The sequence below is a fragment of the Podarcis melisellensis genome (genome assembly GCF_964234715.1).
Source record: "Podarcis melisellensis genome assembly, chromosome: 14".
Lineage (NCBI taxonomy): Eukaryota > Metazoa > Chordata > Lepidosauria > Squamata > Lacertidae > Podarcis > Podarcis melisellensis.
In genome coordinates, this window is record NC_138546.1 from 3,885,315 (window position 1) to 3,908,792 (window position 23,478).

A 23,478-nucleotide genomic window follows, 5' to 3' on the forward strand; every position below is an offset into this window, starting at 1 on the left:
GGCAATTAGTGGGATTTGTCAAAGTGAAATGCAGCCCCTGTAAAACAGCACACTTCCCCTGCCAGGTAGGAATAATATAGGGACACTGGAAACTGCCTCTGTCAAGCAGTCTAACTTACTGTTGTCGGCACTGGCTGGCAGCAGCTGTGCAGGGGTTTTTGTGTACAAAGCAGACGCCTTATCACCAGACTGCAGCCCTTCTCTGGATTTATTTCAGAAGTCCAAAATTATTTCACGAGTGTCCTTCATATATTGGGGTGTTGTTGTTTACAGTATGCTGGTGTGAGGCTGAGGGGAGACTGGTAGTCTTTTATAGCTCCACGTAACACTCCCAAGCCAGCTCCTATTGGAAACAACAATCACCAAGCCCAAAATTACATCAATAACACCACACCTAGTTTGGCCCGCCATCTCCAGCGTTAATGCAGGAAGTCCCCTTTCTCTGTCGATCTGCACATAATTGGTTATTCACTCCAGACCACCTGTCCTCTAAGGCCAAGAATCACAGGCAAAGCTTTCATTTCATAGTTCAGTGTAACCCACTAGGATTTCAGTGATCTGAAGGAGCTGTGTTTGCGGGGATGAGCTGGCTCTCTGCATTACAGACAGATGTAAAGTTGGCTTTCATCTGCTTGCATTTATCTTCCTACCTAAACATTTGTGCCTCCCCCTCTACCTGCACCCATCTCCTGCCTCCCTCTTTGTCAGCTCCTCTTCCGGATCCTCTTTCCCTGCTGCCCAGGTCAGTTTATCAATAAATGAAGGAGCTGCTTGTTACCAAAAGAGAGTAATGACATAGCAGGCCGCGATCCATTACAAATGATAAATGTTTAATCATGCAAAGAGATGGGAGAGGTGGGGGCGCTTTTATTTTTATTATTTGGCTTGCAGGCACCAAATGTTAGAATGAGCCAGAGCTATTCATTATGTGTAAAATAATCAGAGGAGACATCTCTAAGATGGTATAGCAAACATTTATTAATGGTGAAGCCTCCGCTAAATGGCTGGATGTCCATTTCGTATACGTCAGGTGTGGGAAGGAGGCTCTCAGGCCCAGGCTGCTGTCTGGGTTCATTTTCTCTCCCCCCTTCTCTCGCCCTTGTGCATATTCCCAGATCAGCCTCCACACACTTGCATGGCGAACTTGGTTTGAATTGCAGCAGAGTTGGATAATGAGGGGGCCTTTGATTCCAAACCTGAATTAATTTCTAGTCGCTTAGTTCCTCTTACCGGGGTTGGGTGCTCAGAGAGGGTGGCACGCAGAAGGTAGATTGGGATCGGGATGCACTGTGATCCACAAACTCCCTGGGTTTTGTAGAGTGAGGTAATATAAGCCAGCCGCAGCCAACTTCTAGCATTCCCCCCTCTCTCTTTCCTAGCTATTGTTCATTAAATGAGGGGAACTCAGCAAAAGCAGGGAGGATGTTGAGAGAGAAATGGCAGGCAGGGAAAGCATAAAAAACTCTCCAGATACAGTGGTACCTCGGGTTAAGTACTTAATTCGTTCCAGAGGTCCATTCTTAACCTGAAACTGTTCTTAACCTGAAGCACCACTTTAGCCAATAGGGCCTCCAGCTGCCACCGCGCCGCCATCGCGCAATTTCTGTTCTCATCCTGAAGCAAAGGTCTTAACCCGAGGTACTATTTTTGGGTTAGCGGAGTCTGTAACCTGAAGCATCTGGAACCTGAAACGTCTGTAACCTGAGGTACCACTGTATACCAAAGAAGATTCTGGATCTGTGGTGTGGGGAAGGTGGGGTGCAAAGTGGCCAGGAGGCATCATAGGGTGATGCAAACCTAGGCCAGAGCCCAAGGCTGTGTCCACACCATATATTTAAAGCATACGACTTCCCCCAAAGGAATCCTGGGAGCTTTGGCTTGTTAAGGTTCTGGGAATTGCAGTTCTGTGGGGTAGTAAACTACAGTACCCAGCCTTTTGGGGGGATGTAATTTAGATGTGTGGTGTGGATGCAGCCCAAACCAGAGCGATAGTTGGGGTGGGGGATCTAGCCAGGGTTTCTGCCCCGGGTGAAGCCTCCGGAGGGGCGCCATTGAGGCTCCCAGCCTGACAAAAAAGTGAATGGCAGCTGCCAGCTCAGTCCTTCAGCTTCGTGGGGAAAACGGAAGAAGGCTCATTTACAACGAGAGGGAGAGTTGGAAAATCTGGAGAGGCTGCGTGGCTCTCCCTGTTGAAGCAGAAGATAGGATCCCCTGTGGGTTTGCAACTGTGTGAGAAAGAAATTCTGGAGGGCAGAGGGAGGGGTGGGAAGCTGAAGAAGAGAATCAGTTGGACTAGATGATCCTTGGGTCCCTTCTCACTCTTATGATTCTATGATCCCTTCAGAACCTTGAATGTGTTTAAATAGCTAAGGTTGAGGTCATTTTACAGACCATACATGATCTACACCCAGGAAAGTAAGGGGGGGTGAGCATTCTTCCTGCCAGAGGCAATTCCCTGGCAAACTCTGCTCAGCCTGGCTGTATTGGATTGAAGGGGATTTTCTACTTTAGACTCGCAAAAAGGATTTCTTCTCCTACATGGAACCTAAATTTGACTACAAAATTATCATTTCCTAAAATGAGTAACCGAACAATATTTTTTCTTAAAGGAATCTTGTTGAAGCTTACTTGGGAGCAAATTTACACGTCAAAACTCATTGAAAGGGGTTTGCACAGAACCAAGAAGAGGGGTGAGTGGCAAAAAGCCTCAAAGGGGGGGGGACACACCAGAAGGTCTTGGCTGATCTTATGGAAATGCAGTCTTTTAATGATCCTGTGACCAAATAAATCCAATTCAAAACCTGACCTCAGATAGACAATTGCTGCACATGGAAGTTCTACTTTTGACAAACTGTTTGCCCTCTCTAGAAGAGACGCTCATTTCCCCTTTGGTCATACAGTCATCACACTTCGTAGGACTCCTTTGTATTCAGATTATATATTGCCTACTTTTTTGTGCCTGTGTGTGTGTTGGCGGCAGCAAGAAGAGGAGGCGATAGGATTCTCCAAAGCGTGGCAGTGTCTCACCTGCTGGAGGTACCACCTTAGCAGGTGCCTGATGCCGCTAGCCCAGGGCTATGCCTGCCCCAGTCCAGCCTTCTCACCCAAGACAGGGCTAGCCTTGTCAAAGGAGCCGGGCTACGTTTATGCCTCTCATGAGCGCTCTTGTCGTTGCTCTCATCTGAATGAAGCTTCCCGCTGCTCTGATCTCTACTGATGTATGCAATCTTGTGCCGCTTAGCTCATAAAGATCTAACAGGATCACAACCCACAGGTAGCCTAGCTGAAGGCCACTGAGGATAATTACACGTAGCATCTGCTTAAGAGGCAAAGGATCATTAGCTCCCTGGGTGATCCCCCCTGCTGGCTCCCTCCGCCTCAACTTCGGCCTTTTGAAATATCAGAATCCGAGCGAGATGGAATGCCACAGGAGACTCGTTCATGCCCTGCGACACTTTCCCCATCCTGATCAAGGTAGGCAATGTGAGTCATTGCAATCTTCTGCTTTTACATTAAACATGCTTGATATGCATACCATTACAGTCACACCTCATGTTACGTCCGCTTCATGTTATGTCCCGTGGCGACCCGGAAGTACCGGAAAGGGTTAGTTCTGGGTTTCACCGCTTGCGCATGCACAGAAGCGGAAAATGGCGTCACGTGCATGTGCAGAAGCGCCGAATTGCAACCCGTGCGTGCGCAGATGCACTGCTGCGGGTTGCGCTCTTTTCATGTTGCAAACGGGCCTCCAGAACGGATCCCGTTTGCAACCAGAGGTACCACTGTATTTTATTATTTATTAAATTTGTACGCCGCCCTTCATCCGAAGACCGCAGGGCGGTTCACTACATAAAAATGCAAAATGAGAACGCAAATACTCAATAAAAACAAGAGCAAAAACAAACCAATCATAACACACTTAAAAGGACACAGAACGTTAATCGGCCAAAGGCCTCGTTGAAGAAGAACATTTTTGCTTGGCAGCTAAAGAGATGCAATGAAGGCACCAGGCAAGCAGCTCTGGGGAGAGCATTCCACAAACCGGGAACCGCCCCAGAAAATGTCACTACCCTCTGGACCTCTTGCAGCAGCCGCATATGACAAAGGGCCTCTGATGATGATTGCAGGGTCCAGGTTGGTTCATATGTAGAGAGGCAGTCCTTGAAGTATTATGGTCCTGAGCTGTTTAAGGCTTTATAGGTCAAAAGCAGCACTTCGAATTGGGCCTGGAAACTAGTTGGCAGTCAGTGCGGCTGGGCCAAGATCAATGTAATATACTCAAACCACCTTGCCCCATTGAACAACCTGCCTCCTTCAAGCAGGCAGAGACCGCCCTTTCTCCCAAGGAGGCATTCCTCACCTCCCTGGCCCAGCCACCTGTCCTGCTAGTTTTTTTTCAACCAAAAGGAACAAGGGTCCAGCACCTTGTCCACATTCTTAAGCCTAACTTAACTGAAACTTGTCTAACGTAACAGGACTAGACAGTGCTCTGGGCACCTCTTGAGATTCAGCTGCTATAGCAGTGGAGTCAAGGTCCTGGTGGATGCAAGCAACTTTATCCTCAAAATACTTTCCAAACAAGTCACAGCAAACTCCCTCGGTTCTACCATCTCTTTTGGGCCAGACTTTATTGATGGCATTTATTTAGCTTATGCCTGGCACAAAGGAGCCGCCACCAACATCCCTGTGTCAGGAATGTTTTTATTTGGCTCAGGACCCCAATACCTCAAGGATCGCCTCTCCCTATTTGAACTGACCGAGAGCCTGCAATTGCCAGAGCAGCCGCAAACATCTGGAGGGCACCATTTTGGCAAAGGCCGGTCCACACTTTGCGAAAAGAAAAGCCATCTCTAACCAAACTCCTGACACGGATTCTCTCTGGAGGAATTGAGTTTTATCGTTAATAACCTACCGCTAAAAGGGTAACATCTGTTTTGGGCAAACTGTAATGAGATTTAAACCCCAGGTGGAAGGAGAACTCTGCAGTAATAAATGGCGCTGTATGTCTAAATAGTTTTAATTTTTTCGCTGGCAGAGATGGCTGCGTGTTGTTGTTGCTTTTACCTCAAGGCCCACTTCGCCAGCTTTCTCCTCGCGCCCCCTTTTGTTGTTGCTGCTGCTGCTCCTTAATGATTGCCATTAATTTCCGGCGTGGCAGATGGAGTCTAAATCTAACCTAGTGGCATTTGAAATGAGAACCGTGGTGTGTTGAACGTATGCAAGAGGGTGCGCTGCTGTCTCGGAGCAAGTCTGCTCTGACAAAACCCTTTTAGCTTTCCGAGCGAGATTCCCCTTTGAGGTTTGCGCTTGCCTCTTCCTCTTTGGAAGCAACACTAACAACGCAAGCCCCATACATGTCTGCTCACAGATACGAATCAAGGAGACATCCATTCCAGGTTGCATTTTAATGGGGACTTACCATACCAACGCTTCTCGAAGCAATGCAGGTCCCCTTTGAGATCTGTGGCGCAGTCAGCCCATCGGAAAATGGGCACATTAGCAAAAAATGCACACTCGCGTATGCAGATTAGTGAAAATAACATGCAATTCTGTTAGGGGTAAATTTGAACTGCTGACCTCCTGATTGTCAAGCCCAAGAGGCTCGTGATATAGACCACAGCTCCTCTTGCATCCCACATTTGAATCCCCGCGATAGGGTGAGCACCCGTTGCTCTGCCCTAGCTCCTGCCAACCTAGCAGTTCAAAAGCACATAAAAGTGCAAGTAGATAAATAGCTACTGCTCCGGCGGGAAGGTAAACGGCGTTTCCGTGCGCTCTGGTTTCCGTCACGGTGTTCCGTTGTGCCAGAAGCAGTTTAGTCCTGCTGGTCACATGACCCAGAAAGCTGTCTGTGGACAAACGCCTGCTCCCTTGGCCTGAAAGCGAGATGAGCACTGCAACCCCATAGTCACCTTTGACTGGACTTAACCGTCCAGGGGTTCTTTACCTTTACCTAGGGGTAAAATGCTTGCCAAAATGTGTATACTAAGCCAAGCTATGTAGAACAATACCTATTTGGGGAGCTATGTGCATGAAAATGCAGGTAAATTTTCTTATAGACAATTGCAAACATGTGGAAATAAGATGAACCAAATTAAGATTGGAAAAATGAGGAACGGAGCTAGACACTTCTATCCGTCCCCATTTACAAGCCCCATTGAGTCCCACTGGGACTTCTCCCAGGTTAGTGATATGGAATTATACAACCCAAAATGTCTTTGAGTTATGCATTGGTGTGGGGAAGCTTAAGGCTAAGCAACAGTACCCCCATAGGTGCCAATTCCCTGGGGCCCTGGGTGCCCGAGCACCCACAAAATTCCCTAAGAAGGGACCAGAGACACCCACAAATGTTGGTGCCAGGGCCATGCACACTGCATGGCACCCACGGCCCTGGGGTCTCATGGTCGTGGTGCCGAGTTGGCACTCCTGCCCCCCCCCCAATTGGTTGGCCCCACTTGTAGGCCATGAAAGCTGGGCACCATTTGCATTACTGGGTGCAGAATATTTTTTGAGAGACATTTACCAGAGCTCCCTTGTAACTCTGTTAGATTGGAAGCTGCCATCACCCCCAGAAATGCCACTGAGCAAGAAGTGTGCTAGGTTAAAATGTTTGCTGCAGGTGAGACCACCTTTATTTTGGTGGCAGCTGCCCGGTGTCAAGATGCATTTTGGGAGAAAGATGGTGGCTTCCAGCCAAAGAGACCTCTAGCAAGTTTCAACGCACTTGCACTTGAAATTCACAGGCCCCCCCAGCTAAAATGCAAAAGAGAAGAGAGCATTTTAACACAAACATGTTGAGGCTGAACTTCCAAAAGAACTTTCTCATCAAAGACACTTATTCACATATGCCAGGCACAAGACATTGGTATGTCTAACTGCTTGAATATGCAGAAAGAGCTCAAAACTGGCATGAGGTCAATGCTGAGTGTGTGCCCTGTGTCTCTGGATGATGCTCTGCTCTGCTCTGATCTCTGCCCAACAAACCTACGCTTGCAGGTGAGTGTTTGGGATGCTGTTCTGCAGTAGAGTGTGATTGGCTCACCCAGTCACTTGCAGCGCAAAGGTAGAGCAGCAGGATTGCCCTCAGAGGAGGCTTTCTGGTGCTTCTCTGTGCGACTCGCTGGACTGGACTTGCCTCCTTCTACGCAGGAAGCTTAGTTGGAATATTTTCTCCCTCTGAAACCATAGGGGGCTGGCCTCGGTTGAAGACAGGTCATTCTGACTCCTAGCCACTCTAAATGAAAAACATTTCAAGTAGAAGAACAAATCGTGCCTCCAATTTAGGGCAGGGGGAACAACAACACAGTTGGGTCAAGGTGACCATGTGTTGGAGGGAGGGCAGCAGGAATCCTGCACATTTCATGGCTGAGACAAAGAGGAAATTTTTGGAGGTTAGTGACAGAAGAGCTGAAACTGCCCCCCCTTGCAAAAGGAGACACAGTCCTAGAGTTATGCCCCCCCCATATTCATGGAGGGGTCCTACAGGCTCTCTCTGTCCCCATTTTTGCCACATGTGGGTGTCCATTCCCATGTGGTTGTTGAGATGCTAGCAGAGTTACTCTCTAGGATTCAGCTGTTTCCTCAGTATGTTGGCAGATCCACACCATAGATTTAACCCACATTTAAAGCATGTGACTTCCCCATAAGAATTTTCGGAACAATAGCTTGCTTAGGGTGCTGGGAATTGTAGCTCTGCGAGGGGGAAGCTACCGTTCCCAAGTTTCTTTGGGGCGAGGGATGTGCATGGATTTTCTTTAGATAGAAATGGTTCCTCTTCATCCTGGGGAAGAGTGACTAATGGGGTGCCACAGGTTTCTGTCTTGGGCCCGGTCTTATTCAACATCTTTATCAACGACTTGGATGATGGACTCAAGGGCATCCTGATCAAATTTGCAGATGACACCAACCTGGGAGGGGTGGCTAACACCCCAGAGGACAGGATCACACTTCAAAACGACCTTGACAGATTAGAGAACTGGGCCAAAACAAACAAGATGAATTTTAACAGGGAGAAATGTAAAGTATTGCACTTGGGCAAAAAAAATGAGAGGCACAATTACAAGATGGGTGACACCTGGCTTGAGAGCAGTACATGTGAAAAGGATCTAGGAGTCTTGGTTGACCACAAACTTGACATGAGCCAACAGTGTGACGCGGCAGCTAAAAAAGCCAATGCAATTCTGGGCTGCATCAATAGGAGTATAGCATCTAGATCAAGGGAAGTAATAGTGCCACTGTATTCTGCTCTGGTCAGACCTCACCTGGAGTACTGTGTCCAGTTCTGGGCACCACAGTTCAAGAAGGACACTGACAAACTGGAACGTGTCCAGAGGAGGGCAACCAAAATGGTCAAAGGCCTGGAAACGATGCCTTATGAGGAACGGCTAAGGGAGCTGGGCATGTTTAGCCTGGAGAAGAGGAGGTTAAGGGGTGATATGATAGCCATGTTCAAATATATAAAAGGATGTCACATAGAGGAGGGAGAAAGGTTGTTTTCTGCTGCTCCAGAGAAGCGGACACGGAGCAATGGATCCAAACTACAAGAAAGAAGATTCCACCTAAACATTAGGAAGAACTTCCTGACAGTAAGAGCTGTTCGACAGTGGAATTTGCTGCCAAGGAGTGTGGTGGAGTCTCCTTCTTTGGAGGTCTTTAAGCAGAGGCTTGACAACCATATGTCAGGAGTGCTCTGATGGTGTTTCCTGCTTGGCAGGGGGTTGGACTCGATGGCCCTTGTGGTCTCTTCCAACTCTATGATTCTATGAAACCTCTTGTAGGTGAAAACACAGGCATGTGAAATGTCAGTTAGCTTGTAACCTGCCATTAAACCTGCTGCAACCGATAAAGTCCATTTCCAAGTGGTGGCAATGCATCAACCCTCCAGCAATAAAAATGGGGACATGCTTGGAGCACTCCTAATCTCATTGCTAAGATTGCTAAGGTTGACTGGAGGTCCCTCAGGAGAAGAGGCGAGGAGTGAGAAGGTGGGGGAGGGAGAAATTCAATCCAGTTCATTTTTAAAAGGGAGACCCCCAAATTCTGAATCAGTTTGCAGACTGAAACACTGCTCTCTTTTGAAATATGTAATGCAGTTTTCTTGCCAAGCAATGCGTAGAAAAATGCATAAACTGGAGGAAAGTGTGCATTAAAAAATCATATCATACAAGAATGCACTATATTCCCAGACTTCCCTGGGAAGAAGGATTGATAACTTCAGTTAAGAGTCTCATAACTTTGGGGTTTTCCCCAGACCTGCATAGATGTCCCTCATATGTATGGGTAGTGCTGTTTTGGCTGTGTAAACATCAGCACTCACAGCCTTAACATTAGAGACAGAATGAATTACCGTACAACAAGGCTAATTCTGCAGGAAGATTGCGTTTTCCCAGCATAACCAAAAGGTAGAGAAGTCCTGTAAGAGATGAGACCCAATGTCCATCTTGTCCTGCCTTTTGTTCCCACAGTGGCTTGCCAGATTCCTCAAACGAGGCCTACAAGAGGGCAAGTGACAGCTGTCTCCCTGGCTTGCCCTCTTCGCTTTGAAACCGGGGCATTCTCAAGGGCCTTTTCAGACAGAGATCATCCAGGCTCAGCGATTGCTGGGCAAAAACCTCCCTGCGTTCCCAGCCCTTGCTAGCAGTCCCTTTTATAAACGGAGGACTCAAAGGCCACGTTGTGCTGTGGGCAGAGAGCTGCTTTGATCCAGCCTGATCTGGGGCTTTTCCCCCATGTGCAGCAACAGGAAACAGGGGCAGGGGCTTTGGGGGAAGACCCAGGAGAGGAAAGAGGCACAGAGGTTTCCTCCATCTGCAGGGAGCAGGGAAACCCAGCACAGGCGAGCTGCTGGCCAGAGGAGGGAGAGGGAGGGAGAAAGGAAGAAAAAAGGCAACATCTCAGGTGATGTAGATAATCACTTTTAATCTCCTGCTCAAAATAGCCCAAAGTCAAGTAAAGGAGGGATTATGGGGCTTAAGCCACTGGTATTGTCAGTGTGTAACAGACTTAGTCTTCCCCTGAAAGGAGGAGAGAAGCTGCAGCAGACTTGCTCTTAAGAAGGCCCCTTGGCCTCTGAGGTGAAGGCTGCCCTCCCACTTGCTGGAACCAGGGTGGCAAAACAACACAGAATTTTGCCACATCTCCAAGTCTCCAGATTTGCCTGGCCTGCTCCACGCAGCAGAGGGAGGGCTTGAATCTCCTGGTGGGGGAGAGTGTCTACACACACACACACACACACACACGTGTGTGCAGCATGCAAGTGTCAACCCAGGAGGAGCTGACTGCAAATTATTGCATAGACACTTTTGGGGAGGGGGCGGGTCTGCCCTCCTTCCCTCTCCTAATTAACCTCCATCTCCAAGATTCAGTCATGCTTAAGGACATCACTGGGGCCCAGACCCTGTGAGATCAATGGGGCCCTCACCAGCCTCCCTCCCTCCGGCTATCAGGTTTGGGCCCTGAAATCTCGGGGTCTGGGATGCTTCTGACCTAGCCATAGTAGTCCATCTGTCTAGTCCTGTCTATTTTGATTGACAGTGGCTGAGGTCTCATGCTTTCCTGGCAGGCTGCAGATTTGGTGGGCTACGACAAATCCCAGCAATGCCAGAGTCGGGGTGATGGGAGCTGGAGACCAGCCAAGTTTGGGAAATACAGCCTTGATCAAGAAAACAAACCTCATCCATATTCCACACTGAAGCATGCACAGGTACACGCATCTGCTGTAGTGAGCCTTCACCACCACAAGGGGCGCTGCTGACCCAGCTTTTTTCTGCCTTATTGGATAAAGTTCAGGGGAACCGAAGCTGATGAAAGGGTCAGCATCAATATACTACAGTTTTAAATGGGTTTCACTGTTATCCCCTCTCCCTAGGGAACCCTGGGAAATGCAGGTTTGACAAAAAGGTCGAAGATCACTAAGAACTTCAATTCCCATGATTCTTAGAGCAGAACCATCGGCTCTCTAGGTCTAGAACTACAACTCCCAGCAAGCATGCCCAATGGTCAGGGAAGGTGGGAGTTGTAGTTCATCCCCATCTGGAAGCCCAGAGGTCCCGTCCCTCCTGATTTAAAGAAAGCCTAACAGTACAACTGGAATAAAATACGATTTGTAGAGTAAATGTCCCCAGAGTAAGTCAAACATGTGAATGTTTTATTTCCTTTACTTTTACTTTCTAGTCTGTGCACGACTGCAGATAAAACTAGCAGAGATAAGCAAACCTCCACAAGCACAAACAAGCTACATATTGCAAATTGCCTGTTGCATGTGGCGCGCTGCAACTTAATGTTGCAGCATGGGTCACTGCTGTTTAGGATTGTAGCCATGCCATTCCATCCCCCATCCCACTCCACTGGACAGTCAGCCAGCATTCTATGCCCACTGACTATGCTCGGTCTTCGTTGACCTGTTTCGGCAGTTTTCTCAAGGTTTTTGTACTTCTGCAAACCTAGGGGTGGTTCACCAAGCCTGCTGACACCCATCACTCTTTGTTCATGGATGGCACCATTCTGGCTGCGTAAGCAAAGGGGGGGTAGTCCAAAACATCTGAGGGGGCACCAGCTTGGGCAAAGGGTACCTTGCGGGGTTTAAAAGGAGGTGATTGTCCGGACTGTTTTGTACAGGGGGCAAAGCAAAGGCCCTCTTCATCACAGGGATGGGAAGTTTGCTCATACCAAAAAATAATGGGGGAGATTTCCCCTCTCTGTAAGATCCCTCCTACTCCTTATCTGTGTGAGTGGTGTGTGTGTGTGTGTGTGTGTGTGTGTGTGTGAGAGAGAGAGAGAGAGAGAGAGAGAGAGAGAGAGAGATTGGCATTAGATTGGGAAATGGAGCGCAAATGTTAACTTGCTGCCCACAGGCCACTGAGACGCCACCAGCTGGGAACATTTCTCGGCTCTGCAGGAGGAGGCTGGTGATTGATGCACCTCTAAAAATCAAGCCTGTTGCCTCAACCTTTCCTAGGAAGGAGAGGAACACTCAGCTGTGCAAATCCTTCTACTGGCAGACATGGTCACATTCCCAGTTTTTTTTTGGGGGGGGGAAAGGAGAGGGGTCGCCTGCACCTTGTCCTCCTTTGCCCCTGTGCCAAACCATGTCCCAGATGCATGCCACTGGCTTGTTACAAGTCACCTTCCCAGTAAAATTTGTCCTCTACTTATTTCAACCCCCCCCCCCCCGCCCCCGGTTATGCTTCCTCGTTCCCCAGGTCCCATTGCTTTCGAAAGATAAGCAGATGCAGCCCAGCTGATGCCAGGCAGAGAGCACTGACACTCGCTGTCAGAAAAGACAAAGCTTCGTGGAAACTTGTGATGCGGTGAGTTTGGAGCTGGGGGAGTTTGGAATATGAACGTAGCATGCCCCCGCTTTAATATGAAACCAGCTCTGATCCTTCTGGATTTGGGCCTGGGCTCATATATCCTACATGGATATGGTTTACAACATTAAAACGGAATATTAAAAATAGTGTAACGTATCTTACAACCACAAGAATAAGGTAGGTCTTAAAAATATACGTCTTGTGGATCAATGAAGGTTGCAGATGCACCTTTGTGGGTAGGGAGTCCCACAACTTACAGGTGTACAGTCATACCTTGGGTTACAGCCGCTTCACGTTGCGTTTTTTTGGGTTACAGACCGCCAAAACCCAGAAGTACCAGAACGGGTTACTTCCGGGTTTTGGCGGTTGTGCATGCACAAAAGTGCTAAATTGCACTTCGCACATGCGCAGAAGCGCCGAATAGCAACCCACACGTGTGCAGGCACACAGATGCGGGTTGCGAATGCTGTGGGTTGCGAACATGCATCCCTCACGGATCACGTTTGCAACCTGAGTGTCCACTGTATTGGTGTTTGTTCCATCCTCCTGCTACTTCCCAGTCCCCCCCATCTCCCCAGAATTGCTCCCCTTATTCTAAACTTAAACGGTGGCAGGATAATGACAGCAAGGTCTCTGCCTTTGCCCCGCCATTCCTTGGGTGCCTAGGCTAACATACAGTAGCTGCACTGGGCCATTCACACTGAGGACTCGTGAATGAAGTTCTCCAGGGCTCCTGAGAGTCAGGAGCCCTGGAGAATGATGCTTCCCAAGACCCACTGGTGTTATAGCATTCCATGGCGTCACAGAATCCGAAGGGACGTGAGGCTTTGCTTCCACAGCTGGTCTTCAGGTGAGTCTGGGAGAAGGGAGAGGTGGCCTCAGGGAGGTTCACAGAGAGTGGGGGCTGGAGGAAGTGGTTTTAATTTTGATGATGATGATGATGATAATTTATTATTTATACCCCGCCCATCTGGCTGGGTTTCTCCAGCCACTCTGGGTAGCTTCCAAAAAAACACTAAAAGACAATAACCTATTAAACATTAAAAGCTTCCCTAAACAGAGCTGCCTTCTAATGTCTTCTAAAAGTTTGGTAGCTATTTTTCTCTTTGACATCTGGTGGGAGGGCGTTCCACAAGGTGGGTGCCACCACCGAGAAGGCCCTCTGCTTGGTTCCCTGTAACTTGGCTTCTTGCAGGGAGGGAACTGCCAGAAGGCCCTCGGAGCTGGACCCTCACTGCTGATGACATCGCTCCTAATAGGATGTGGTTCCTAAACTTGGATCTGGCCTCAGGAAACGGACCACTCAGCTATCTTCAACTTTGGAGGAAAACCTACTGGTTTTCAAAGCAGACATTTGAATCAAGTCCAGGGAATCCACTCACTGATAGTGAAAATCACACAAGCTTGGGCAGGAGCAGAACTGTACTATGAAATTCCAGTGGGAAAGGTGAAACACAGGGCTTTTCGTGTGTAAAAATAAACATTAAATGTATGTCTACTGCATCCTGCTTCAGGACAGTTTCGATCCTTGGAGGTTTTTAATCAGAGGTTGGATAGCCATCTGTCATGGATCTTCTAGTTGAGATTCTTCCATTTCCAGGGGGTTGGACGAGATGACCCTCAGGTTCCCTTCCAACTGCAATTCTGTGATTATTCTTAACTTGTACCGGTTCAGCAGATATGCACACATTTGCCTAGGCCTCTCTAGTCATGGGGACAGGCAAGTAGCTTGATAGGATGCTGAAATAATCAGAATGTAAGCAGCAGTCCTGCTAGACAGACCACACCAAGGTGGACCCACCACACTGTCCTGCAACAGAGGGCAGCCAGAGGGCACCCCATATGCAGGATGCCCCACTCTTTGACCCTGGCACTCCCGGGTCTACTACTTCTGCTGATGGGTGTTCCATTTTCCTCTCGCACATTCAGATTTGAGCACAGAGTGTTTGGGGAGCCTATTTTAAGACCTGCGTTTCTGCTCCATGCAAAACCACTGGTGCGAAATGTCCAAGATCCGCTGGAAGTCCATTTCCAAAGAGAGTGCTCTCCTCCTCCTCCTCCTCTTGCAGGGGGAAGGCTGACTCACTCTTTTTAGCAAGAACGACTTTTGTTTTAGAAGCTTTAACTCCGCACCTTGGTTCACAGATTCTCAATCACCAGCTGGGCGAAGGCCCTGCACACTCTTGCTTTCTGTGAAAAGTAATTCATTTCGAGCTCAGGAACTGTTTCTTACTCAGCTCTTACACATGCTTTTTTTTTGGAGGGGGGGGAAGGGAAACACAAAATAGCAAGGCATCCCACCCAGCAGCGCAGCACCTGCCCACTGCCATTCTGTATGGATGTGTGGTGCTTATAGCTTTTAATGGAATGTTTCCTGTGGGTATACATGTCAGCTGTTGCTCCTGCGTAAAAGCAGTAATGGATGGCTTCTAGACCGGTTGTCTGGCTTCAAGGGTTTTTTGGTTTTTTTAACTTTTAAAACGAGGGGGGGGGGAGAAGTTGCTTCTAATAGGCTATACCAGAGCACCACTTATTTTTTTAACACTTGGAAGGTTAAACAGTCCTTTCCGGAAGCCATTAACACCCGTTCCCTAAATTCCCAGCTAAAGCTTGAATGTCGACTAAATTCCCTTTTTTTCCCCTCCTTATCTGAAGATGCGAATTCATTTCCCAATCTTTTATTGATTAGTATTTTTGTGTGTCTTCTTGCCACGTGTGTCTCTTGTAAACAAATGATGTCTAAATTTTTCTTTTTAAAAAACTGTTCAATTTTATTCCTCTTCTTTTTTTCATTCATCCCATTGATGTTCCAATTCCAAATTTTTAACGCCATAATGTACAAATTTTAAATAAATTTTATTTATGTTTCTATAATTTGGCTGACTCTTCTTCTTCTTCCTCCTCTTCTTTTTTGTTTTTTTAACTTTTAAAACGAGGGTGGGGGGAGAGATTGTTTCTAATAGGCTATACCAGAGCACCACTTATTTTTTTAACACTTGGAAGGTTAAACAGTCCTTTCCGGAAGCCATTAACACCCGTTCCCTAAATTCCCAGCTAAAGCTTGAATGTCGACGGCGACATTAATTTGGCCAATCCATTAGATCGGAGGGGGGGGGGAGTTTTTCAGCCTGTCGTTCCCTATGAGACCCAGCCAGATCCATTATCACAAGTTAGACCTTTAGCTATCTACCTTTGGTATTGCCTGGTCCAAGGTGGGTCACAACAAGAGCACTATCAGGCAGGAGATTAAGAAAAGCATCGCCACATGCATATTTGGGTTAAAACTGGGCCCAGCGTCTGAAAAGGCTGAGGACTGCTGCTCTACTCAGTGTGCGAGTTTCATACAGAGGTCTTGGCCAGCCCTGCTTGGAGGATCAGTGTTGGAGATTGAACCTGGACCTCCTGCATCCAAGTGAGGGCTCTGCCACTAACCTACAGTCCTCTCCTGGTTCTGGGATGGTGGTTCAATTTCTGCCATAGCTCTCCGACCCTCCCCATAAACACCATAAGTATCAAAACTGGAATAAATTATGCAAACAGAGAGAGAGGGAGGGAGGGAAGGAGAGAGAGAGAGAGAGAGAGAGAGAGAGAGAGAGAGAGAGAGAGAAGAATAATGATGCAAAAGAAAATAAATCACTGCCATCTGTATAATTTATGGAGGTTGCTGAATTTTAATGTTTTTAAAGCCCAGAGTATTCATAGCTCTGGAAGCAACGGCATGTTTCATGCATGACAGGGCTTCTCAAACTTTTCTCTACAGTGACCCACAAGTCCAATTTTACTCAATACAGTGACCCATTGATTTATTGCTTGTTTTGTAACCATTACTTAGAATCATAGATTCATAGAGTGGCAGAGTTGGAAGGGACCCTGGGGGTCATCTAGTCCAGCCCCCTGCAATGCAGGAATTGCAACTAAAGAATCAATGACAGATGGCCATCTGACCTCTGTTTAGGAACCTCCAAGGAAGGAGAGTCTGCCACCTTCTGAGGTTGTCTGTTCCACTGTCAAAGAGCTCTTACCATCATCAGAAAGTTCTTCCTAATGTTTTGTCACAGTTGCCTGCCTTGTAATTTGAATCCATTGGTTCGGGTCCTTCCCTTGGGAGCCGAAACCCAGAAGTAACTATTCCAGTACTTCCGGGTTTTAGCAGTCTGCAACCCGAAAAAACACAACCTGCAGCATCTATAACCCGAGGTATGACTATATTATGATCTGGACCAGGGGTCAGCAACCTTTTGCAGCTGTGGGCCGGTCCACCGTCCCTCAGACCATGTGGGGGGCCGGACTGTATTTTCAAAAAAAATAATGGACAAATTCCTATGCCCCACAAATAACCCAGAGATGCATTTTTAAATAAAAGGACATATTCCCGTCATGTAAAAACACGCTGAATCCCAGACAGTCCGCGGGCCAGACTGAGAAGGCGATTGGGCCGCATCCAGCCCCCAGGCCTTAGGCTGCTTATCCCTGATCTGGACACTATACTTCTGTTGATGCTGCCTAGAACAGCATTAGATATTTTTTCCTTTCCCTTTTTTTGCTGCTGTATCACATTGCTGACACATGTTAATCTTGTGGTCCACTAAGACCCAGAGATCTGTTTTGCACGCAGTGCTGTCAAGCCAGGTGTCCTCCGTTCTGTATAATGAGGGTCACGCAAGCAAAAATGACTTTACATCCCTATTAATGCAAAATTATTGTTATTATTTTACACAAAATGGTAGATTTTGTTGAAAGATTTGTAGCACTTGCAAAGTTATAGTTACCCGCAGCCCCTCCAACAATTCTGTGATAAGATTGTGATGTTGTGCGGGCAATTCACACTGGTGTGTGGTGCTCTTTGTGTAGGAGTTTTGTAAAAAAAACCTCCCTTACATGCAGCAAGAAGTCTTGGGGAAAGACTCCCATTGCCTCCAGTGGAATACCTTTTCTGGAGTTCCACTGCTATGCATGGGGGGGGGGTCATCACAGCTGGAGAGTGACCCCTTTGTTTCCACTGTGCTGCCCCACTGCACAGCAATTAGGCTTGAAAGAAGCCTCTCATTGGTTTTAATTGCTGCGGGTGGGGGGTGGTTCTGATCTTCATGGAGATTGCAGGTGGAGGAGGCAGTATTAACCTTCGCCTCTCTGTGATCTTCACTCCCCCTCTAGCAATTAGACTCACGGAAGGCTCCAGTGCTGCTTAATTGCTGCAGTTTCTGCATGTGTGTGTGAGAGAGAGGGGGAATGTGTGTGTTCTGTGTGCAAATGGATGTACAGAGGTACCTTGGTTCTCAAACTTAATCCGTTCCGGAAGTCCTTTCCATAGAAAGTAATGCAAAACAGATGAATCCGTTCCAGACTTTTAAAAAGAACCCCTAAAACAGCAATTTAACATGAATTTTACTATCTAACGAGACCATTGATCCATAAAATGAAAGCAGTAGTCAGTGTACTGTACCATAAAATAAATAAAACAGTACTGTAGATGATAAAAATTAAAATTTAAAAAATTTCTTACCTGCACTGATGATAGTCATTGTTTGAATGGGGGGCTTTTATCCATTTCCACAGTGAATCAATCAAACAATCAGGAACTGAACTGGGTTCCACATAGTCACAAAAACAAATTAACCGAAAAAGCCTCAAAAACAAAAACGCAAAATAAATAGCAAAAGCACCAAACTTAATCAGTTCTGGAAGTCTGTTTGACTCCCGAAATGTTCGAAAACCAAGGTGCAGCTTCTGATTGGTGCAGGTGCCCTGGAAACAGTAGCCGACAGTCACATCGGATGTTCGGCTTCCAAAAAACATTCAAAAACCGGAACACTTCCTTCCGGGTTTGTGGCGTTTGAGAACTAAGGCGTTTGAGAACCAAGGTACCACTGAATTGGGACGTACAAGGCTCTGAATGAAGGCATGTGGATGAGCAAGAATATGAGCCCCCTCCTCCAGAAGGCCAGGAAATGTGTCCCACTGAAAAAAGATTCCCCAGCCCTCCTATAGATCTGTTCTGTTTGCAGGATTTACTGTTAGACAGGGCCTTGCAGAAGCACCTCCTTCATTGCCATGATCTCTTTAGAATTGCCCATCTGTCAAGTTCCTCTCCTTAATCAAGGAACAGCAGGCAGAGGCGTCATAAGGTTTCTGCAGCTGTATGTCTGTGTGCGAGAGATCAAGTCGAGAGCTGGTGCTCCGAAGTTGAGCCATGTGTGATTTCAAGACCAGTGTGGCCAGCGGTTAGAGCAGACATAGCCAACGTAATGCCCTCCAGACACTGATGAACTACAACTCCCATCATCCTGGATCACTAAGCGTTCTGACAGGGGCTGAAACGGGTTGGGAGTCCAACAACAGATAGCTCCAAGAAGGCCAATCATGAGTTAACGTGTTGGGCCAGAACCTGGGAGACTGGGGCTTTACTCTCCACTCAGCCCTAAACATAAGAAGAGCCTGGCGGATCAGGCCCATCTAGTCCAGCATTCTGTTCCCACAGTGGCCAACCAGATGGGAAACCAGAAAGCAGGACTTGAACATAAGAGAACCTTGCTCTCCCTTGGTTTCCACCAACTGGTATTCAAAAACATCGCTGCCTCCAGCTGTGGAGGTAGAGCAATATTCATTGTGGCCATCATGATGCCCATGGGGTGACCTTGGGCCAGAATTTAGTGGATCTGCTCTCCAAGCTGGAACAAAAGCAAAATGAGTCAGCTTGTTCAGAATGCAGGAGCCATACAGCTGAGATGAAGGAATAGCTGTAATGTAAGACTTCTAGAGAAGGTCTAAAGGCTCTCAGAGGTCGCCCAAGGAGGAGAACTCTGCCCCTGTCTTCCAGGAATGTCAATCTACTGCAAGTGGAAAGCAGAATTTAATGGGAAGAGCAAGTGCTGTTTAGTTTTGAGATAATCTGGCTCCACGGACAGCTCTTTGTTCTCTGAAAGCATAACATCTCTGGCTCAGGGTATTTTTTTTTTAATTCAACCCCTCCCCCTCCCCCAATTTGAGCCTGGTGGGTCCTGACAGCTCATCAGTCTTCTGAACTTTGGAAAGAACAATGATTTAATGGCTGGAAGCTAAAGTTAGACACAGCCAGCCTTGAAATCAGCCGCAACCGCATCATGGCGGAGGTAATTAAAATGTTGAAACTCTTTGAAAGCAGAGGCGGGCGGCTCGCTGATAGGTTGACACCTCCAAGTCAGGATCAATCATTCTTTGAGTTGATTGGCTTTGGGATAAATCCAGTGGATTGTCGGCACTGAGGAGCTGCTCAAGTAATCCTCTTCTAAAGATTCAGCGAGACAAAAGCCCACTTGGGAGGCCAGTGGAAAGAGCATTGAGCAGATATTATGTAATAATATTTGTCTGGAGACATGCGGATTCTTTCTGAGAAATGTCCTTAATTTTTTCGAGGGTTGGTCTCAGGACAGATGAGAGAAAGAACTTCTTCACACAGTTAAACTATGGAACTCATTCCCTCCGGAGGCAGTGATGGCCACCAAGTTGGATGGCTTTAAAACAGGACTGGAGAACTTCGTGGAGAAGGAGAAGGCGATGGATGGCTACCAGCTCTGCTTCCATAGTTGGAGGCAACAATGCTACTGAATATCAGTTGCTGAAAGCCAAAGGAGGGGAGAGTTGCTTTTGGGCTCATGTTTCCCACAGTCCTCTCTGGTTGACCACTGTGGGAACAGGATGCTAGGCTAGGTGGGCCATTGGCTTGATCCAGCAGGCTCTTAGGTCCTTATGGTCTGAAGGCAAATGAGACTAAGCTGGCTAGATATCTGGAAGGGTGACTGGGAACCAATCACCAGGAAGTTGCCTCGGGCTCAGTTAATAGAAGAAAGGCAGGGTAGAAATGTAAGAAGACGAATACATTAGAGCCAGTGAGGTGCAGTGGTTAGAATGCTGGACTTGGACTTTGGGATCTGAATCCCTGCTTAGCCATGAAGCTCTTGGAGTGACTTTGGGGCAGTCACTGCCGCTCAGCCTAACCTACCTCGCAGGATTGTTGTGGGCATTAAATGAGGAAGGGGAGAACCATGTACACCACCTAGAACTCACTGGAGAAAAAGGTGGGATATAAGTGCAATAAATAAAAATAAAATAGCCAACCTCCCATTTCACTTGAGCCAAAGTCCAGTGATGCCAACATTAGAATCATTAGCTTATGTTTTGGGAAATTTCCAATATCCCTTGAAATTTCCGACATGTCTAAATCAATGACAAATGCCCCAAATATGCTTCAAATTTCACTTCAAATTGGCCCTGCTGAGATTCCCCCTTCTCTGGTCTGTCACTAAGGTAGATTAGGATGGTAGGGAACAGGGCCTTTTTGGCGGCGGCTCCAGGGTTGTGGGATTTATTCTCACAATTAGTCCACTTGGGCCTGTCTCTTGTAGTCTTTCAGTGGTCAGAAAGACCTTAGGTTCTACCAAGATTTGTACTGATTTCACAGCTGGCCCTTCTATATATTAGGGAAGGGCCATAACTTAGTAGAAGAGGACTTGCTTGGCATGCAAAAGGTCCCCAGTTCAGTATCCACCATCTCCAGATAGGACTGGGAATGCTGAAGCGCTGGGGAGCTGCTGCCCGTCAGTATTGACAATATTGAGCTGTATGGATCAATGGTCCAAGCTGGTATAAGTCAACTGTAAGGTAAAAGTAAAGGGTCCAGTCATGACCGGTTGCGGCGCTCATCTCGCTTTATTGGCCGAGGCTCATAAGGCCAGCATGACTAAGCCGCTTCTGGTGAACCAGAGCAGCACACAGAAAAGCGGTTTACCTTCCCGCTGGAGTGGTACCTATTTATCTACTTGCACTTTGATGTGCTTTCAAACTGCTAGGTTGGCAGGAGCAGGGACCAAGCAACGGGAGCTCACCCCGTTGCGGGGATTCGAACCACCGACCTTCTGATCGACAAGTCCTAGGCTCTGTGGTTTAACCCACAGCACCACCCACGTCCCAAGTCAACTGTATATGCTCCTAAATACACCTACCCAATGCTGCTTTATGGCATGCATGTTTTCTATTACTGTGTTGCTTTTAATATTCTTATGCTAAGCTTCCTTGGGGAGGGTTTGCCCTGAGACGCGGGGAAGAAATCAAATCCAGTACATAAAGTACAAAAAAATTGCCCGAAAGCAGGCAGATTCAGTTCTTCTTTGCAAGGCTTCCCAGCTGCTCTCCAGAAATCGGAACCTCCCCGGTTTTCTTTCTTGTTGACTGACTCTTTCTTTCTTGTTGACTTGGCACTCAAGATGCTCCAGACCCCAACTTTAACGCCGGCTCCCCATTCGTTTTGCCTTCCTCTTCAGCTTTGCCTGGGTCTCCTGCTACATCTGCCTGACAGAATTTCCTCTATTGCTGATGTTTGGGCTCTGAGTGCTGCTGTCTTATAAACCGCACCAGGGAGGAGGGAGGCAAGAGAACCTGCCGAAATACGATATTGCAGAAACACAAAACATTTGGGGGGGGGGAACCTGCCTCTATGCACAAGCAGCCCAATGTGGACTAAGTGTGCTCAGTAGCTTCATAAAGCTGACAGAGGAGATATAGAAAACTGGGTGGGAGGAATGGAGTGAAGTGGCTAGGACCCTGAACTGCAACATTCAGTGCTGCAACATCTCGCTGCAGCATCTCACTTGCCTTCTCCCAGTGGGGCTCAAATCTCCATGCTTTCTGGGTTGCTCCAGTCCCTTCCCTGGTGTTAGTTTTGCTACCTAACTTTGAAAGCTTCTCTGCCTTCCTAATACAGCCATTCTGGAACTCTTGTTAGAAGGAAATCACCAATCTTGTTAATTTATAAAGGAACTGTTTGGATAAGCACTGGAATGAGCTCACTTTGTCACATTAACTCTCCCACTCGCGCTGATGTTAATGAAATAAAGAAATATACGGCAGTTCCAGACTTTTAAACTTCTCCCCCCACTGGATTTGCATAATGGGCCCGGCTGCCCAGGAAAAGGAACGGGTCTGTCTGGGGAAATGGTTTCGCTCCTCGATCATCTGGCTTGGGGTGGGAATTGTCATCAATGGGACGGTGCAGCCTGGTTTGGGTGTTGTTCTTGGTTTTGCTGATGGGACAGCATATCGTCAAATGCTGAATGTTTTGGGTGGGGGTTTAAAAAAAGAAAGGAAGTTTAAATTAAGATGCAATCCAGTCTTGGGGAGTGTGCGATGGGGAAGAAACAAATTTGTGAGTAAGTCTATGGATCAATAGTGGTTAATGGGACTATATTTTACCGAGAGAGCACATTTACTGTTCACATTGAAAGCACCAACCTTTGCTGTTTTTTTACGGAGCAAAATTGTGTGCCTCGGAAAATTACAAAAACAGGATTTAGGAAGTGTTTGGGTCTCCACAGCAGGGCAGATCTACTAGGAAATCCCTGGCTTAAAGCACAGGGGGACAAGCCTGTGACTCTCCAGGTGTTGCGGAACTCAAGTTCTGATCATTCTTTTGCATTAATAGTGAAACTCTGGCCTCCAAGGCAGTGTGGTGCAGTGGTTAGAGTGTCAGACTAGTACTGGGAAGACCAGTGTTCAAATCCTCACTTGGCTGCAAAGCTCCCTGGGTGACCTTGGGCCAGTCACTGCCGCTTAGGCTACCCTACCTCCCAGGGTCGTTGTGGGGATTAAATGAGAAGTGGGAGACTCACATGCACCACCTTGAGATCCTTGGAGAAAAAAGTGGGATATAAATGCAAGAAACAAACAAACAAACAAACAAACAAATGATAATATTGGTCTCATTCACTTTCAGATCCTGCAAACTATTTACACACCACCAGGGTTTTTTTTGGGGGGGGGGAGAAATGATTGCTTTCTTTATTTTCCCAGTGAAGGCAATACCCTCTATACCTGGCAATACCCTAAAACAGAGGTTTTTAATCTTTTTGAGTTCATGGCTCCCTAGACCAACTACAGTGGTACCTCGGGTTAAGTACTTAATTCATTCTGAAGGTCCGTTCTTAACCTGAAACTGTTCTTAAGCTGAAGCACCACTTTAGCTAATGGGGCCTCCTGCTGTCGCCGCACTGCCGGAGCCCGATTTCTGTTCTCATCCTGAAGCAAAGTTCTTAACCTGAGGCACTATTTATGGGTTAGTGGAGTCTGTAACCTGAAGCGTATGTAACCTGAAGCGTATGTAACCCGAGGTACCACTGTACATTCTTTTTGCGGGGCC

At 47.3% G+C, this 23,478-nt stretch overlaps 1 protein-coding gene and 1 long non-coding RNA gene across 9 annotated transcripts in view; one reads left to right on the forward strand and one right to left on the reverse strand.

The window, feature by feature from the left end:
- Positions 1 to 23,478, reverse strand: part of ELFN1 (extracellular leucine rich repeat and fibronectin type III domain containing 1) — a 242,767-nt gene that overhangs the window by 3,777 nt on the left and 215,512 nt on the right. The gene's annotated exons all lie outside the window — the stretch shown is intronic.
- Positions 335 to 22,802, forward strand: LOC309357308. 3 transcript variants are annotated; one of them, XR_014163073.1, is made up of 6 exons: positions 335 to 742; positions 2,610 to 2,690; positions 3,275 to 3,474; positions 10,562 to 10,702; positions 12,201 to 12,308; positions 21,608 to 22,802. It is a non-coding gene; the product is annotated as an uncharacterized lncRNA (long non-coding RNA). The 3 variants fall into 3 exon arrangements; XR_014163072.1 differs by having other exon boundaries at positions 2,610 to 3,474; XR_014163074.1 differs by lacking the exon at positions 3,275 to 3,474.